Genomic DNA, 20,945 nt, shown 5'->3' on the forward strand with positions numbered 1-20,945 from the left:
TGGCTACCCTAAGAGAGTCACAGTGTTTCCTGCCAGTTGCTCACCCAAATACACATTTTTTAGATACTGTTTCCAGTGCGCCTGAAGCGATACGCCACTAGTTGTGTATCTTAAGAGAAACATCGTTACTTTTGAAAGGGGTTTCTAGAAGTTGCTGATTTGATTCTGCTGGTGACGAGGCATTGGCTACCTCATGAGAGTCATAGAGATTCCTGCAAGTTCTTCACCCAAATACACATTTTTTAGATACTCATTCCAGTCTGCCTGATAGCTACGCCACTAGTTGTGCATCTTAAGAGTCATTGTAACTTTTGCCAGGGGTTTCTTGAAGTTGCTGATGTGATTATGCTGGTGACGAGGCATTGGCTATGCTATGAGTGTCATAGTGATTCCTGCTAGTTGCTCACCCAAATACACATTTTTTTGATACTTTGGCCAGTCTGCCTCAAGTGACACCCCACTAGCTGTGTATCTTATGAGAAGCTTCGTTACCTTTGCAAGCGGTTTCTTGAAGTTGGTGATGTGATTATGTTGGTGACGAGGCATTGGCTACCTTAAGAGAGTCATAGTGCTTTCTGCCAGTTGCTCACACAAATACAAATTTTGAGATACTGTGGCCAGTCTGCCTGAAGCGATACGCCACTAGTTGTGTATCTTAAGAGAAACATCGTTACTCTTGCCAGCGGTTTCTTGACTTTGAAGATGTGATTATACTGGTGACTAGATATTGGCTACCCTAAGAGAGTCACAGTGTTTCCTGCCAGTTGCTCACCCAAATACACATTTTTTAGATACTGTTTCCAGTGTGCCTGAAGCGATACGCCACTAGTTGTGTATCTTAAGAGAAACATCGTTACTTTTGAAAGGGGTTTCTAGAAGTTGCTGATTTGATTCTGCTGGTGACGAAGCATTGGCTACCTCAAGAGAGTCATAGAGATTCCTGTCAGTTCTTCACCCAAATACACATTTTTTAGATATTCTTTCCAGTCTGCCTGATAGCTACGCCACTAGTTGTGTATCTTAAGAGTCATTGTAACTTTTGCCAGGGGTTTTTTGAAGTTGCTGATGTGATTATGCTGGTGACGAGGCATTGGCTACCCTATGAGTGTCATAGTGATTCCTGCTAGTTGCTCACCCAAATACACATTTTTTTGATACTTTGGCCAGTCTGCCTCAAGTGACACCCCACTAGCTGTGTATCTTATGAGAAGCTTCGTTACCTTTGCAAGCGGTTTCTTGAAGTTGGTGATGCGATTATGTTGGTGACGAGGCATTGACTACCTTAAGACAGTCATAGTGCTTTCTGCCAGTTGCTCACCCAAATACACATTTTGAGATACTGTGGCCAGTCTGCCTGAAGCGATACGCCACTAGTTGTGTATCTTAAGAGAAACATCGTTACTCTTGCCAGTGGTTTCTTGACTTTCAAGATGTGATTATACTGGTGACGAGATATTGGTTACCCTAAGAGAGTCACAGTGTTTCGTGCCAGTTGCTCACCCAAATACACATTTTTTAGATACTGTTTCCAGTGTGCCTGAAGCGATACGCCACTAGTTGAGTATCTTAAGAGAAACATCGTTACTTTTGCCAGGGGTTTATAGAAGTTGCTGATTTGATTCTGCTGGTGACGAGGCATTGGCTACCTCAAGAGAGTCATAGAGATTCCTGCCAGTTCTTCACCCAAATACACATTTTTTAGATACTCATTCCAGTCTGCCTGATAGCTACGCCACTAGTTGTGCATCTTAAGAGTCATTGTAACTTTTGCCAGGGGTTTCTTGAAGTTGCTGATGTGATTATGCTGGTGACGAGGCATTGGCTACCCTATGAGTGTCATAGTGATTCCTGCTAGTTGCTCACCCAAATACACATTATTTTGATACTTTGGCCAGTCTGCCTCAAGTGACACCCCACTAGCTGCGTATCTTATGAGAAGCTTCGTTACCTTTGCAAGCGGTTTCTTGAAGTTGGTGATGTGATTATGTTGGTGACGAGGCATTGGCTACCTTAAGAGAGTCATAGTGCTTTCTGCCAGTTGCTCACACAAATACAAATTTTGAGATACTGTGGCCAGTCTGCCTGAAGCGATACGCCACTAGTTGTGTATCTTAAGAGAAACATCGTTACTCTTGCCAGCGGTTTCTTGACTTTGAAGATGTGATTATACTGGTGACTAGATATTGGCTACCCTAAGAGAGTCACAGTGTTTCCTGCCAGTTGCTCACCCAAATACACATTTTTTAGATACTGTTTCCAGTGCGCCTGAAGCGATACGCCACTAGTTGTGTATCTTAAGAGAAACATCGTTACTTTTGAAAGGGGTTTCTAGAAGTTGCTGATTTGATTCTGCTGGTGACGAGGCATTGGCTACCTCATGAGAGTCATAGAGATTCCTGCAAGTTCTTCACCCAAATACACATTTTTTAGATACTCATTCCAGTCTGCCTGATAGCTACGCCACTAGTTGTGCATCTTAAGAGTCATTGTAACTTTTGCCAGGGGTTTCTTGAAGTTGCTGATGTGATTATGCTGGTGACGAGGCATTGGCTATCCTATGAGTGTCATAGTGATTCCTGCTAGTTGCTCACCCAAATACACATTTTTTTGATACTTTGGCCAGTCTGCCTCAAGTGACACCCCACTAGCTGTGTATCTTATGAGAAGCTTCGTTACCTTTGCAAGCGGTTTCTTGAAGTTGGTGATGTGATTATGTTGGTGACGAGGCATTGGCTACCTTAAGAGAGTCATAGTGCTTTCTGCCAGTTGCTCACACAAATACAAATTTTGAGATACTGTGGCCAGTCTGCCTGAAGCGATACGCCACTAGTTGTGTATCTTAAGAGAAACATCGTTACTCTTGCCAGCGGTTTCTTGACTTTGAAGATGTGATTATACTGGTGACTAGATATTGGCTACCCTAAGAGAGTCACAGTGTTTCCTGCCAGTTGCTCACCCAAATACACATTTTTTAGATACTGTTTCCAGTGTGCCTGAAGCGATACGCCACTAGTTGTGTATCTTAAGAGAAACATCGTTACTTTTGAAAGGGGTTTCTAGAAGTTGCTGATTTGATTCTGCTGGTGACGAAGCATTGGCTACCTCAAGAGAGTCATAGAGATTCCTGTCAGTTCTTCACCCAAATACACATTTTTTAGATATTCTTTCCAGTCTGCCTGATAGCTACGCCACTAGTTGTGTATCTTAAGAGTCATTGTAACTTTTGCCAGGGGTTTCTTGAAGTTGCTGATGTGATTATGCTGGTGACGAGGCATTGGCTACCCTATGAGTGTCATAGTGATTCCTGCTAGTTGCTCACCCAAATACACATTTTTTTGATACTTTGGCCAGTCTGCCTCAAGTGACACCCCACTAGCTGTGTATCTTATGAGAAGCTTCGTTACCTTTGCAAGCGGTTTCTTGAAGTTGGTGATGCGATTATGTTGGTGACGAGGCATTGACTACCTTAAGACAGTCATAGTGCTTTCTGCCAGTTGCTCACCCAAATACACATTTTGAGATACTGTGGCCAGTCTGCCTGAAGCGATACGCCACTAGTTGTGTATCTTAAGAGAAACATCGTTACTCTTGCCAGTGGTTTCTTGACTTTCAAGATGTGATTATACTGGTGACGAGATATTGGTTACCCTAAGAGAGTCACAGTGTTTCGTGCCAGTTGCTCACCCAAATACACATTTTTTAGATACTGTTTCCAGTGTGCCTGAAGCGATACGCCACTAGTTGAGTATCTTAAGAGAAACATCGTTACTTTTGCCAGGGGTTTATAGAAGTTGCTGATTTGATTCTGCTGGTGACGAGGCATTGGCTACCTCAAGAGAGTCATAGAGATTCCTGCCAGTTCTTCACCCAAATACACATTTTTTAGATACTCATTCCAGTCTGCCTGATAGCTACGCCACTAGTTGTGCATCTTAAGAGTCATTGTAACTTTTGCCAGGGGTTTCTTGAAGTTGCTGATGTGATTATGCTGGTGACGAGGCATTGGCTACCCTATGAGTGTCATAGTGATTCCTGCTAGTTGCTCACCCAAATACACATTATTTTGATACTTTGGCCAGTCTGCCTCAAGTGACACCCCACTAGCTGCGTATCTTATGAGAAGCTTCGTTACCTTTGCAAGCGGTTTCTTGAAGTTGGTGATGTGATTATGTTGGTGACGAGGCATTGGCTACCTTAAGAGAGTCATAGTGCTTTCTGCCAGTTGCTCACACAAATACAAATTTTGAGATACTGTGGCCAGTCTGCCTGAAGCGATACGCCACTAGTTGTGTATCTTAAGAGAAACATCGTTACTCTTGCCAGCGGTTTCTTGACTTTGAAGATGTGATTATACTGGTGACTAGATATTGGCTACCCTAAGAGAGTCACAGTGTTTCCTGCCAGTTGCTCACCCAAATACACATTTTTTAGATACTGTTTCCAGTGCGCCTGAAGCGATACGCCACTAGTTGTGTATCTTAAGAGAAACATCGTTACTTTTGAAAGGGGTTTCTAGAAGTTGCTGATTTGATTCTGCTGGTGACGAGGCATTGGCTACCTCATGAGAGTCATAGAGATTCCTGCAAGTTCTTCACCCAAATACACATTTTTTAGATACTCATTCCAGTCTGCCTGATAGCTACGCCACTAGTTGTGCATCTTAAGAGTCATTGTAACTTTTGCCAGGGGTTTCTTGAAGTTGCTGATGTGATTATGCTGGTGACGAGGCATTGGCTATCCTATGAGTGTCATAGTGATTCCTGCTAGTTGCTCACCCAAATACACATTTTTTTGATACTTTGGCCAGTCTGCCTCAAGTGACACCCCACTAGCTGTGTATCTTATGAGAAGCTTCGTTACCTTTGCAAGCGGTTTCTTGAAGTTGGTGATGTGATTATGTTGGTGACGAGGCATTGGCTACCTTAAGAGAGTCATAGTGCTTTCTGCCAGTTGCTCACACAAATACAAATTTTGAGATACTGTGGCCAGTCTGCCTGAAGCGATACGCCACTAGTTGTGTATCTTAAGAGAAACATCGTTACTCTTGCCAGCGGTTTCTTGACTTTGAAGATGTGATTATACTGGTGACTAGATATTGGCTACCCTAAGAGAGTCACAGTGTTTCCTGCCAGTTGCTCACCCAAATACACATTTTTTAGATACTGTTTCCAGTGTGCCTGAAGCGATACGCCACTAGTTGTGTATCTTAAGAGAAACATCGTTACTTTTGAAAGGGGTTTCTAGAAGTTGCTGATTTGATTCTGCTGGTGACGAAGCATTGGCTACCTCAAGAGAGTCATAGAGATTCCTGTCAGTTCTTCACCCAAATACACATTTTTTAGATATTCTTTCCAGTCTGCCTGATAGCTACGCCACTAGTTGTGTATCTTAAGAGTCATTGTAACTTTTGCCAGGGGTTTCTTGAAGTTGCTGATGTGATTATGCTGGTGACGAGGCATTGGCTACCCTATGAGTGTCATAGTGATTCCTGCTAGTTGCTCACCCAAATACACATTTTTTTGATACTTTGGCCAGTCTGCCTCAAGTGACACCCCACTAGCTGTGTATCTTATGAGAAGCTTCGTTACCTTTGCAAGCGGTTTCTTGAAGTTGGTGATGCGATTATGTTGGTGACGAGGCATTGACTACCTTAAGACAGTCATAGTGCTTTCTGCCAGTTGCTCACCCAAATACACATTTTGAGATACTGTGGCCAGTCTGCCTGAAGCGATACGCCACTAGTTGTGTATCTTAAGAGAAACATCGTTACTCTTGCCAGTGGTTTCTTGACTTTGAAGATGTGATTATACTGGTGACGAGATATTGGTTACCCTAAGAGAGTCACAGTGTTTCGTGCCAGTTGCTCACCCAAATACACATTTTTTAGATACTGTTTCCAGTGTGCCTGAAGCGATACGCCACTAGTTGAGTATCTTAAGAGAAACATCGTTACTTTTGCCAGGGGTTTATAGAAGTTGCTGATTTGATTCTGCTGGTGACGAGGCATTGGCTACCTCAAGAGAGTCATAGAGATTCCTGCCAGTTCTTCACCCAAATACACATTTTTTAGATACTCATTCCAGTCTGCCTGATAGCTACGCCACTAGTTGTGCATCTTAAGAGTCATTGTAACTTTTGCCAGGGGTTTCTTGAAGTTGCTGATGTGATTATGCTGGTGACGAGGCATTGGCTACCCTATGAGTGTCATAGTGATTCCTGCTAGTTGCTCACCCAAATACACATTATTTTGATACTTTGGCCAGTCTGCCTCAAGTGACACCCCACTAGCTGCGTATCTTATGAGAAGCTTCGTTACCTTTGCAAGCGGTTTCTTGAAGTTGGTGATGTGATTATGTTGGTGACGAGGCATTGGCTACCTTAAGAGAGTCATAGTGCTTTCTGCCAGTTGCTCACACAAATACAAATTTTGAGATACTGTGGCCAGTCTGCCTGAAGCGATACGCCACTAGTTGTGTATCTTAAGAGAAACATCGTTACTCTTGCCAGCGGTTTCTTGACTTTGAAGATGTGATTATACTGGTGACTAGATATTGGCTACCCTAAGAGAGTCACAGTGTTTCCTGCCAGTTGCTCACCCAAATACACATTTTTTAGATACTGTTTCCAGTGCGCCTGAAGCGATACGCCACTAGTTGTGTATCTTAAGAGAAACATCGTTACTTTTGAAAGGGGTTTCTAGAAGTTGCTGATTTGATTCTGCTGGTGACGAGGCATTGGCTACCTCATGAGAGTCATAGAGATTCCTGCAAGTTCTTCACCCAAATACACATTTTTTAGATACTCATTCCAGTCTGCCTGATAGCTACGCCACTAGTTGTGCATCTTAAGAGTCATTGTAACTTTTGCCAGGGGTTTCTTGAAGTTGCTGATGTGATTATGCTGGTGACGAGGCATTGGCTATGCTATGAGTGTCATAGTGATTCCTGCTAGTTGCTCACCCAAATACACATTTTTTTGATACTTTGGCCAGTCTGCCTCAAGTGACACCCCACTAGCTGTGTATCTTATGAGAAGCTTCGTTACCTTTGCAAGCGGTTTCTTGAAGTTGGTGATGTGATTATGTTGGTGACGAGGCATTGGCTACCTTAAGAGAGTCATAGTGCTTTCTGCCAGTTGCTCACACAAATACAAATTTTGAGATACTGTGGCCAGTCTGCCTGAAGCGATACGCCACTAGTTGTGTATCTTAAGAGAAACATCGTTACTCTTGCCAGCGGTTTCTTGACTTTGAAGATGTGATTATACTGGTGACTAGATATTGGCTACCCTAAGAGAGTCACAGTGTTTCCTGCCAGTTGCTCACCCAAATACACATTTTTTAGATACTGTTTCCAGTGTGCCTGAAGCGATACGCCACTAGTTGTGTATCTTAAGAGAAACATCGTTACTTTTGAAAGGGGTTTCTAGAAGTTGCTGATTTGATTCTGCTGGTGACGAAGCATTGGCTACCTCAAGAGAGTCATAGAGATTCCTGTCAGTTCTTCACCCAAATACACATTTTTTAGATATTCTTTCCAGTCTGCCTGATAGCTACGCCACTAGTTGTGTATCTTAAGAGTCATTGTAACTTTTGCCAGGGGTTTTTTGAAGTTGCTGATGTGATTATGCTGGTGACGAGGCATTGGCTACCCTATGAGTGTCATAGTGATTCCTGCTAGTTGCTCACCCAAATACACATTTTTTTGATACTTTGGCCAGTCTGCCTCAAGTGACACCCCACTAGCTGTGTATCTTATGAGAAGCTTCGTTACCTTTGCAAGCGGTTTCTTGAAGTTGGTGATGCGATTATGTTGGTGACGAGGCATTGACTACCTTAAGACAGTCATAGTGCTTTCTGCCAGTTGCTCACCCAAATACACATTTTGAGATACTGTGGCCAGTCTGCCTGAAGCGATACGCCACTAGTTGTGTATCTTAAGAGAAACATCGTTACTCTTGCCAGTGGTTTCTTGACTTTCAAGATGTGATTATACTGGTGACGAGATATTGGTTACCCTAAGAGAGTCACAGTGTTTCGTGCCAGTTGCTCACCCAAATACACATTTTTTAGATACTGTTTCCAGTGTGCCTGAAGCGATACGCCACTAGTTGAGTATCTTAAGAGAAACATCGTTACTTTTGCCAGGGGTTTATAGAAGTTGCTGATTTGATTCTGCTGGTGACGAGGCATTGGCTACCTCAAGAGAGTCATAGAGATTCCTGCCAGTTCTTCACCCAAATACACATTTTTTAGATACTCATTCCAGTCTGCCTGATAGCTACGCCACTAGTTGTGCATCTTAAGAGTCATTGTAACTTTTGCCAGGGGTTTCTTGAAGTTGCTGATGTGATTATGCTGGTGACGAGGCATTGGCTACCCTATGAGTGTCATAGTGATTCCTGCTAGTTGCTCACCCAAATACACATTATTTTGATACTTTGGCCAGTCTGCCTCAAGTGACACCCCACTAGCTGCGTATCTTATGAGAAGCTTCGTTACCTTTGCAAGCGGTTTCTTGAAGTTGGTGATGTGATTATGTTGGTGACGAGGCATTGGCTACCTTAAGAGAGTCATAGTGCTTTCTGCCAGTTGCTCACACAAATACAAATTTTGAGATACTGTGGCCAGTCTGCCTGAAGCGATACGCCACTAGTTGTGTATCTTAAGAGAAACATCGTTACTCTTGCCAGCGGTTTCTTGACTTTGAAGATGTGATTATACTGGTGACTAGATATTGGCTACCCTAAGAGAGTCACAGTGTTTCCTGCCAGTTGCTCACCCAAATACACATTTTTTAGATACTGTTTCCAGTGCGCCTGAAGCGATACGCCACTAGTTGTGTATCTTAAGAGAAACATCGTTACTTTTGAAAGGGGTTTCTAGAAGTTGCTGATTTGATTCTGCTGGTGACGAGGCATTGGCTACCTCATGAGAGTCATAGAGATTCCTGCAAGTTCTTCACCCAAATACACATTTTTTAGATACTCATTCCAGTCTGCCTGATAGCTACGCCACTAGTTGTGCATCTTAAGAGTCATTGTAACTTTTGCCAGGGGTTTCTTGAAGTTGCTGATGTGATTATGCTGGTGACGAGGCATTGGCTATCCTATGAGTGTCATAGTGATTCCTGCTAGTTGCTCACCCAAATACACATTTTTTTGATACTTTGGCCAGTCTGCCTCAAGTGACACCCCACTAGCTGTGTATCTTATGAGAAGCTTCGTTACCTTTGCAAGCGGTTTCTTGAAGTTGGTGATGTGATTATGTTGGTGACGAGGCATTGGCTACCTTAAGAGAGTCATAGTGCTTTCTGCCAGTTGCTCACACAAATACAAATTTTGAGATACTGTGGCCAGTCTGCCTGAAGCGATACGCCACTAGTTGTGTATCTTAAGAGAAACATCGTTACTCTTGCCAGCGGTTTCTTGACTTTGAAGATGTGATTATACTGGTGACTAGATATTGGCTACCCTAAGAGAGTCACAGTGTTTCCTGCCAGTTGCTCACCCAAATACACATTTTTTAGATACTGTTTCCAGTGTGCCTGAAGCGATACGCCACTAGTTGTGTATCTTAAGAGAAACATCGTTACTTTTGAAAGGGGTTTCTAGAAGTTGCTGATTTGATTCTGCTGGTGACGAAGCATTGGCTACCTCAAGAGAGTCATAGAGATTCCTGTCAGTTCTTCACCCAAATACACATTTTTTAGATATTCTTTCCAGTCTGCCTGATAGCTACGCCACTAGTTGTGTATCTTAAGAGTCATTGTAACTTTTGCCAGGGGTTTCTTGAAGTTGCTGATGTGATTATGCTGGTGACGAGGCATTGGCTACCCTATGAGTGTCATAGTGATTCCTGCTAGTTGCTCACCCAAATACACATTTTTTTGATACTTTGGCCAGTCTGCCTCAAGTGACACCCCACTAGCTGTGTATCTTATGAGAAGCTTCGTTACCTTTGCAAGCGGTTTCTTGAAGTTGGTGATGCGATTATGTTGGTGACGAGGCATTGACTACCTTAAGACAGTCATAGTGCTTTCTGCCAGTTGCTCACCCAAATACACATTTTGAGATACTGTGGCCAGTCTGCCTGAAGCGATACGCCACTAGTTGTGTATCTTAAGAGAAACATCGTTACTCTTGCCAGTGGTTTCTTGACTTTCAAGATGTGATTATACTGGTGACGAGATATTGGTTACCCTAAGAGAGTCACAGTGTTTCGTGCCAGTTGCTCACCCAAATACACATTTTTTAGATACTGTTTCCAGTGTGCCTGAAGCGATACGCCACTAGTTGAGTATCTTAAGAGAAACATCGTTACTTTTGCCAGGGGTTTATAGAAGTTGCTGATTTGATTCTGCTGGTGACGAGGCATTGGCTACCTCAAGAGAGTCATAGAGATTCCTGCCAGTTCTTCACCCAAATACACATTTTTTAGATACTCATTCCAGTCTGCCTGATAGCTACGCCACTAGTTGTGCATCTTAAGAGTCATTGTAACTTTTGCCAGGGGTTTCTTGAAGTTGCTGATGTGATTATGCTGGTGACGAGGCATTGGCTACCCTATGAGTGTCATAGTGATTCCTGCTAGTTGCTCACCCAAATACACATTATTTTGATACTTTGGCCAGTCTGCCTCAAGTGACACCCCACTAGCTGCGTATCTTATGAGAAGCTTCGTTACCTTTGCAAGCGGTTTCTTGAAGTTGGTGATGTGATTATGTTGGTGACGAGGCATTGGCTACCTTAAGAGAGTCATAGTGCTTTCTGCCAGTTGCTCACACAAATACAAATTTTGAGATACTGTGGCCAGTCTGCCTGAAGCGATACGCCACTAGTTGTGTATCTTAAGAGAAACATCGTTACTCTTGCCAGCGGTTTCTTGACTTTGAAGATGTGATTATACTGGTGACTAGATATTGGCTACCCTAAGAGAGTCACAGTGTTTCCTGCCAGTTGCTCACCCAAATACACATTTTTTAGATACTGTTTCCAGTGCGCCTGAAGCGATACGCCACTAGTTGTGTATCTTAAGAGAAACATCGTTACTTTTGAAAGGGGTTTCTAGAAGTTGCTGATTTGATTCTGCTGGTGACGAGGCATTGGCTACCGCATGAGAGTCATAGAGATTCCTGCAAGTTCTTCACCCAAATACACATTTTTTAGATACTCATTCCAGTCTGCCTGATAGCTACGCCACTAGTTGTGCATCTTAAGAGTCATTGTAACTTTTGCCAGGGGTTTCTTGAAGTTGCTGATGTGATTATGCTGGTGACGAGGCATTGGCTATCCTATGAGTGTCATAGTGATTCCTGCTAGTTGCTCACCCAAATACACATTTTTTTGATACTTTGGCCAGTCTGCCTCAAGTGACACCCCACTAGCTGTGTATCTTATGAGAAGCTTCGTTACCTTTGCAAGCGGTTTCTTGAAGTTGGTGATGTGATTATGTTGGTGACGAGGCATTGGCTACCTTAAGAGAGTCATAGTGCTTTCTGCCAGTTGCTCACACAAATACAAATTTTGAGATACTGTGGCCAGTCTGCCTGAAGCGATACGCCACTAGTTGTGTATCTTAAGAGAAACATCGTTACTCTTGCCAGCGGTTTCTTGACTTTGAAGATGTGATTATACTGGTGACTAGATATTGGCTACCCTAAGAGAGTCACAGTGTTTCCTGCCAGTTGCTCACCCAAATACACATTTTTTAGATACTGTTTCCAGTGTGCCTGAAGCGATACGCCACTAGTTGTGTATCTTAAGAGAAACATCGTTACTTTTGAAAGGGGTTTCTAGAAGTTGCTGATTTGATTCTGCTGGTGACGAAGCATTGGCTACCTCAAGAGAGTCATAGAGATTCCTGTCAGTTCTTCACCCAAATACACATTTTTTAGATATTCTTTCCAGTCTGCCTGATAGCTACGCCACTAGTTGTGTATCTTAAGAGTCATTGTAACTTTTGCCAGGGGTTTCTTGAAGTTGCTGATGTGATTATGCTGGTGACGAGGCATTGGCTACCCTATGAGTGTCATAGTGATTCCTGCTAGTTGCTCACCCAAATACACATTTTTTTGATACTTTGGCCAGTCTGCCTCAAGTGACACCCCACTAGCTGTGTATCTTATGAGAAGCTTCGTTACCTTTGCAAGCGGTTTCTTGAAGTTGGTGATGCGATTATGTTGGTGACGAGGCATTGACTACCTTAAGACAGTCATAGTGCTTTCTGCCAGTTGCTCACCCAAATACACATTTTGAGATACTGTGGCCAGTCTGCCTGAAGCGATACGCCACTAGTTGTGTATCTTAAGAGAAACATCGTTACTCTTGCCAGTGGTTTCTTGACTTTCAAGATGTAATTATACTGGTGACGAGATATTGGTTACCCTAAGAGAGTCACAGTGTTTCGTGCCAGTTGCTCACCCAAATACACATTTTTTAGATACTGTTTCCCAGTGTGCCTGAAGCGATACGCCACTAGTTGAGTATCTTAAGAGAAACATCGTTACTTTTGCCAGGGGTTTATAGAAGTTGCTGATTTGATTCTGCTGGTGACGAGGCATTGGCTACCTCAAGAGAGTCATAGAGATTCCTGCCAGTTCTTCACCCAAATACACATTTTTTAGATACTCATTCCAGTCTGCCTGATAGCTACGCCACTAGTTGTGCATCTTAAGAGTCATTGTAACTTTTGCCAGGGGTTTCTTGAAGTTGCTGATGTGATTATGCTGGTGACGAGGCATTGGCTACCCTATGAGTGTCATAGTGATTCCTGCTAGTTGCTCACCCAAATACACATTTTTTTGATACTTTGGCCAGTCTGCCTCAAGTGACACCCCACTAGCTGCGTATCTTATGAGAAGCTTCGTTACCTTTGCAAGCGGTTTCTTGAAGTTGGTGATGTGATTATGTTGGTGACGAGGCATTGGCTACCTTAAGAGAGTCATAGTGCTTTCTGCCAGTTGCTCACACAAATACAAATTTTGAGATACTGTGGCCAGTCTGCCTGAAGCGATACGCCACTAGTTGTGTATCTTAAGAGAAACATCGTTACTCTTGCCAGCGGTTTCTTGACTTTGAAGATGTGATTATACTGGTGACTAGATATTGGCTACCCTAAGAGAGTCACAGTGTTTCCTGCCAGTTGCTCACCCAAATACACATTTTTTTGATACTGTTTCCAGTGCGCCTGAAGCGATACGCCACTAGTTGTGTATCTTAAGAGAAACATCGTTACTTTTGAAAGGGGTTTCTAGAAGTTGCTGATTTGATTCTGCTGGTGACGAGGCATTGGCTACCTCATGAGAGTCATAGAGATTCCTGTCAGTTCTTCACCCAAATACACATTTTTTAGATATTCTTTCCAGTCTGCCTGATAGCTACGCCACTAGTTGTGTATCTTAAGAGTCATTGTAACTTTTGCCAGGGGTTTCTTGAAGTTGCTGATGTGATTATGCTGGTGACGAGGCATTGGCTACCCTATGAGTGTCATAGTGATTCCTGCTAGTTGCTCACCCAAATACACATTTTTTTGATACTTTGGCCAGTCTGCCTCAAGTGACACCCCACTAGCTGTGTATCTTATGAGAAGCTTCGTTACCTTTGCAAGCGGTTTCTTGAAGTTGGTGATGCGATTATGTTGGTGACGAGGCATTGACTACCTTAAGACAGTCATAGTGCTTTCTGCCAGTTGCTCACCCAAATACACATTTTGAGATACTGTGGCCAGTCTGCCTGAAGCGATACGCCACTAGTTGTGTATCTTAAGAGAAACATCGTTACTCTTGCCAGTGGTTTCTTGACTTTCAAGATGTGATTATACTGGTGACAAGATATTGGTTACCCTAAGAGAGTCACAGTGTTTCGTGCCAGTTGCTCACCCAAATACACATTTTTTAGATACTGTTTCCAGTGTGCCTGAAGCGATACGCCACTAGTTGAGTATCTTAAGAGAAACATCGTTACTTTTGCCAGGGGTTTATAGAAGTTGCTGATTTGATTCTGCTGGTGACGAGGCATTGGCTACCTCAAGAGAGTCATAGAGATTCCTGCCAGTTCTTCACCCAAATACACATTTTTTAGATACTCATTCCAGTCTGCCTGATAGCTACGCCACTAGTTGTGCATCTTAAGAGTCATTGTAACTTTTGCCAGGGGTTTCTTGAAGTTGCTGATGTGATTATGCTGGTGACGAGGCATTGGCTACCCTATGAGTGTCATAGTGATTCCTGCAAGTTGCTCACCCAAATACACATTTTTTTGATACTTTGGCCAGTCTGCCTCAAGTGACACCCCACTAGCTGTGTATCTTATGAGAAGCTTCGTTACCTTTGCAAGCGGTTTCTTGATGTTGGTGATGTGATTATGTTGGTGACGAGGCATTGGCTACCTTAAGAGAGTCATAGTGCTTTCTGCCAGTTGCTCACACAAATACAAATTTTGAGATACTGTGGCCAGTCTGCCTGAAGCGATACGCCACTAGTTGTGTATCTTAAGAGAAACATCGTTACTCTTGCCAGCGGTTTCTTGACTTTGAAGATGTGATTATACTGGTGACTAGATATTGGCTACCCTAAGAGAGTCACAGTGTTTCCTGCCAGTTGCTCACCCAAATACACATTTTTTAGATACTGTTTCCAGTGTGCCTGAAGCGATACGCCACTAGTTGTGTATCTTAAGAGAAACATCGTTACTTTTGAAAGGGGTTTCTAGAAGTTGCTGATTTGATTCTGCTGGTGACGAGGCATTGGCTACCTCAAGAGAGTCATAGAGATTCCTGCCAGTTCTTCACCCAAATACACATTTTTTAGATACTCATTCCAGTCTGCCTGATAGCTACGCCACTAGTTGTGCATCTTAAGAGTCATTGTAACTTTTGCCAGGGGTTTCTTGAAGTTGCTGATGTGATTATGCTGGTGACGAGGCATTGGCTACCCTATGAGTGTCATAGTGATTCCTGCTAGTTGCTCACCCAAATACACATTTTTTTGATACTTTGGCCAGTCTGCCTCAAGTGACACCCCACTAGCTGCGTATCTTATGAGAAGCTTCGTTACCTTTGCAAGCGGTTTCTTGAAGTTGGTGATGTGATTATGTTGGTGACGAGGCATTGGCTACCTTAAGAGAGTCATAGTGCTTTCTGCCAGTTGCTCACACAAATACAAATTTTGAGATACTGTGGCCAGTCTGCCTGAAGCGATACGCCACTAGTTGTGTATCTTAAGAGAAACATCGTTACTCTTGCCAGCGGTTTCTTGACTTTGAAGATGTGATTATACTGGTGACTAGATATTGGCTACCCTAAGAGAGTCACAGTGTTTCCTGCCAGTTGCTCACCCAAATACACATTTTTTAGATACTGTTTCCAGTGTGCCTGAAGCGATACGCCACTAGTTGTGTATCTTAAGAGAAACATCGTTACTTTTGAAAGGGGTTTCTAGAAGTTGCTGATTTGATTCTGCTGGTGACGAGGCATTGGCTACCTCAAGAGAGTCATAGAGATTCCTGCCAGTTCTTCACCCAAATACACATTTTTTAGATACTCATTCCAGTCTGCCTGATAGCTACGCCACTAGTTGTGCATCTTAAGAGTCATTGTAACTTTTGCCAGGGGTTTCTTGAAGTTGCTGATGTGATTATGCTGGTGACGAGGCATTGGCTACCCTATGAGTGTCATAGTGATTCCTGCTAGTTGCTCACCCAAATACACATTTTTTTGATACTTTGGCCAGTCTGCCTCAAGTGACACCCCACTAGCTGCGTATCTTATGAGAAGCTTCGTTACCTTTGCAAGCGGTTTCTTGAAGTTGGTGATGTGATTATGTTGGTGACGAGGCATTGGCTACCTTAAGAGAGTCATAGTGCTTTCTGCCAGTTGCTCACACAAATACAAATTTTGAGATACTGTGGCCAGTCTGCCTGAAGCGATACGCCACTAGTTGTGTATCTTAAGAGAAACATCGTTACTCTTGCCAGCGGTTTCTTGACTTTGAAGATGTGATTATACTGGTGACTAGATATTGGCTACCCTAAGAGAGTCACAGTGTTTCCTGCCAGTTGCTCACCCAAATACCCATTTTTTAGATACTGTTTCCAGTGCGCCTGAAGCGATACGCCACTAGTTGTGTATCTTAAGAGAAACATCGTTACTTTTGAAAGGGGTTTCTAGAAGTTGCTGATTTGATTCTGCTGGTGACGAAGCATTGGCTACCTCAAGAGAGTCATAGAGATTCCTGTCAGTTCTTCACCCAAATACACATTTTTTAGATATTCTTTCCAGTCTGCCTGATAGCTACGCCACTAGTTGTGTATCTTAAGAGTCATTGTAACTTTTGCCAGGGGTTTCTTGAAGTTGCTGATGTGATTATGCTGGTGACGAGGCATTGGCTACCCTATGAGTGTCATAGTGATTCCTGCTAGTTGCTCACCCAAATACACATTTTTTTGATACTTTGGCCAGTCTGCCTCAAGTGACACCCCACTAGCTGTGTATCTTATGAGAAGCTTCGTTACCTTTGCAAGCGGTTTCTTGAAGTTGGTGATGTGATTATGTTGGTGACGAGGCATTGGCTACTTTAAGAGAGTCATAGTGCTTTCTGCCAGTTGCTCACACAAATACAAATTTTGAGATACTGTGGCCAGTCTGCCTGAAGCGATACGCCACTAGTTGTGTATCTTAAGAGAAACATCGTTACTCTTGCCAGCGGTTTCTTGACTTTGAAGATGTGATTATACTGGTGACTAGATATTGGCTACCCTAAGAGAGTCACAGTGTTTCCTGCCAGTTGCTCACCCAAATACACATTTTTTAGATACTGTTTCCAGTGTGCCTGAAGCGATACGCCACTAGTTGTGTATCTTAAGAGAAACATCGTTACTTTTGAAAGGGGTTTCTAGAAGTTGCTGATTTGATTCTGCTGGTGACGAAGCATTGGCTACCTCAAGAGAGTCATAGAGATTCCTGTCAGTTCTTCACCCAAATACACATTTTTTAGATATTCTTTCCAGTCTGCCTGATAGCTACGCCACTAGTTGTGTATCTTAAGAGTCATTGTAACTTTTGCCAGGGGTTTCTTGAAGTTGCTGATGTGATTATGCTGGTGACGAAGCATTGGCTACCCTATGAGTGTCATAGTGATTCCTGCTAGTTGCTCACCCAAATACACATTTTTTTGATACTTTGGCCAGTCTGCCTCAAGTGACACCCCACTAGCTGTGTATCTTATGAGAAGCTTCGTTACCTTTGCAAGCGGTTTCTTGAAGTTGGTGATGTGATTATGTTGGTGACGAGGCATTGGCTACTTTAAGAGAGTCATAGTGCTTTCTGCCAGTTGCTCACACAAATACAAATTTTGAGATACTGTGGCCAGTCTGCCTGAAGCGATACGCCACTAGTTGTGTATCTTAAGAGAAACATCGTTACTCTTGCCAGCGGTTTCTTGACTTTGAAGATGTGATTATACTGGTGACTAGATATTGGCTACCCTAAGAGAGTCACAGTGTTTCCTGCCAGTTGCTCACCCAAATACACATTTTTTAGATACTGTTTCCAGTGTGCCTGAAGCGATACGCCACTAGTTGTGTATCATAAGAGAAACATCGTTACTTTTGAAAGGGGTTTCTAGAAGTTGCTGATTTGATTCTGCTGGTGACGAAGCATTGGCTACCTCAAGAGAGTCATAGAGATTCCTGTCAGTTCTTCACCCAAATACACATTTTTTAGATATTCTTTCCAGTCTGCCTGATAGCTACGCCACTAGTTGTGTATCTTAAGAGTCATTGTAACTTTTGCCAGGGGTTTCTTGAAGTTGCTGATGTGATTATGCTGGTGACGAGGCATTGGCTACCCTATGAGTGTCATAGTGATTCCTGCTAGTTGCTCACCCAAATACACATTTTTTTGATACTTTGGCCAGTCTGCCTCAAGTGACACCCCACTAGCTGTGTATCTTATGAGAAGCTTCGTTACCTTTGCAAGCGGTTTCTTGAAGTTGGTGATGCGATTATGTTGGTGACGAGGCATTGACTACCTTAAGACAGTCATAGTGCTTTCTGCCAGTTGCTCACCCAAATACACATTTTGAGATACTGTGGCCAGTCTGCCTGAAGCGATACGCCACTAGTTGTGTATCTTAAGAGAAACATCGTTACTCTTGCCAGTGGTTTCTTGACTTTCAAGATGTGATTATACTGGTGACGAGATATTGGTTACCCTAAGAGAGTCACAGTGTTTCGTGCCAGTTGCTCACCCAAATACACATTTTTTAGATACTGTTTCCAGTGTGCCTGAAGCGATACGCCACTAGTTGAGTATCTTAAGAGAAACATCGTTACTTTTGCCAGGGGTTTATAGAAGTTGCTGATTTGATTCTGCTGGTGACGAGGCATTGGCTACCTCAAGAGAGTCATAGAGATTCCTGCCAGTTCTTCACCCAAATACACATTTTTTAGATACTCATTCCAGTCTGCCTGATAGCTACGCCACTAGTTGTGCATCTTAAGAGTCATTGTAACTTTTGCCAGGGGTTTCTTGAAGTTGCTGATGTGATTATGCTGGTGACGAGGCATTGGCTACCCTATGAGTGTCATAGTGATTCCTGCTAGTTGCTCACCCAAATACACATTTTTTTGATACTTTGGCCAGTCTGCCTCAAGTGACACCCCACTAGCTGCGTATCTTATGAGAAGCTTCGTTACCTTTGCAAGCGGTTTCTTGAAGTTGGTGATGTGATTATGATGGTGACGAGGCATTGGCTACCTTAAGAGAGTCATAGTGCTTTCTGCCAGTTGCTCACACAAATACAAATTTTGAGATACTGTGGCCAGTCTGCCTGAAGCGATACGCCACTAGTTGTGTATCTTAAGAGAAACATCGTTACTCTTGCCAGCGGTTTCTTGACTTTGAAGATGTGATTATACTGGTGACTAGATATTGGCTACCCTAAGAGAGTCACAGTGTTTCCTGCCAGTTGCTCACCCAAATACACATTTTTTAGATACTGTTTCCAGTGCGCCTGAAGCGATACGCCACTAGTTGTGTATCTTAAGAGAAACATCGTTACTTTTGAAAGGGGTTTCTAGAAGTTGCTGATTTGATTCTGCTGGTGACGAAGCATTGGCTACCTCAAGAGAGTCATAGAGATTCCTGTCAGTTCTTCACCCAAATACACATTTTTTAGATATTCTTTCCAGTCTGCCTGATAGCTACGCCACTAGTTGTGTATCTTAAGAGTCATTGTAACTTTTGCCACGGGTTTCTTGAAGTTGCTGATGTGATTATGCTGGTGACGAGGCATTGGCTACCCTATGAGTGTCATAGTGATTCCTGCTAGTTGCTCACCCAAATACACATTTTTTTGATACTTTGGCCAGTCTGCCTCAAGTGACACCCCACTAGCTGTGTATCTTATGAGAAGCTTCGTTACCTTTGCAAGCGGTTTCTTGAAGTTGGTGATGTGATTATGTTGGTGACGAGGCATTGGCTACTTTAAGAGAGTCATAGTGCTTTCTGCCAGTTGCTCACACAAATACAAATTTTGAGATACTGTGGCCAGTCTGCCTGAAGCGATACGCCACTAGTTGTGTATCTTAAGAGAAACATCGTTACTCTTGCCAGCGGTTTCTTGACTTTGAAGATGTGATTATACTGGTGACTAGATATTGGCTACCCTAAGAGAGTCACAGTGTTTCCTGCCAGTTGCTCACCCAAATACACATTTTTTAGATACTGTTTCCAGTGTGCCTGAAGCGATACGCCACTAGTTGTGTATCATAAGAGAAACATCGTTACTTTTGAAAGGGGTTTCTAGAAGTTGCTGATTTGATTCTGCTGGTGACGAAGCATTGGCTACCTCAAGAGAGTCATAGAGATTCCTGTCAGTTCTTCACCCAAATACACATTTTTTAGATATTCTTTCCAGTCTGCCTGATAGCTACGCCACTAGTTGTGTATCTTAAGAGTCATTGTAACTTTTGCCAGGGGTTTCTTGAAGTTGCTGATGTGATTATGCTGGTGACGAGGCATTGGCTACCCTATGAGTGTCATAGTGATTCCTGCTAGTTGCTCACCCAAATACACATTTTTTTGATACTTTGGCCAGTCTGCCTCAAGTGACACCCCACTAGCTGTGTATCTTATGAGAAGCTTCGTTACCTTTGCAAGCGGTTTCTTGAAGTTGGTGATGCGATTATGTTGGTGACGAGGCATTGACTACCTTAAGACAGTCATAGTGCTTTCTGCCAGTTGCTCACCCAAATACACATTTTGAGATACTGTGGCCAGTCTGCCTGAAGCGATACGCCACTAGTTGTGTATCTTAAGAGAAACATCGTTACTCTTGCCAGTGGTTTCTTGACTTTCAAGATGTGATTATACTGGTGACGAGATATTGGTTACCCTAAGAGAGTCACAGTGTTTCGTGCCAGTTGCTCACCCAAATACACATTTTTTAGATACTGTTTCCAGTGTGCCTGAAGCGATACGCCACTAGTTGAGTATCTTAAGAGAAACATCGTTACTTTTGCCAGGGGTTTATAGAAGTTGCTGATTTGATTCTGCTGGTGACGAGGCATTGGCTACCTCAAGAGAGTCATAGAGATTCCTGCCAGTTCTTCACCCAAATACACATTTTTTAGATACTCATTCCAGTCTGCCTGATAGCTACGCCACTAGTTGTGCATCTTAAGAGTCATTGTAACTTTTGCCAGGGGTTTCTTGAAGTTGCTGATGTGATTATGCTGGTGACGAGGCATTGGCTACCCTATGAGTGTCATAGTGATTCCTGCTAGTTGCTCACCCAAATACACATTTTTTTGATACTTTGGCCAGTCTGCCTCAAGTGACACCCCACTAGCTGCGTATCTTATGAGAAGCTTCGTTACCTTTGCAAGCGGTTTCTTGAAGTTGGTGATGTGATTATGATGGTGACGAGGCATTGGCTACCTTAAGA

Source organism: Schistocerca nitens, chromosome 10 (genome assembly GCF_023898315.1).
Source record: "Schistocerca nitens isolate TAMUIC-IGC-003100 chromosome 10, iqSchNite1.1, whole genome shotgun sequence".
NCBI lineage: Eukaryota > Metazoa > Arthropoda > Insecta > Orthoptera > Acrididae > Schistocerca > Schistocerca nitens.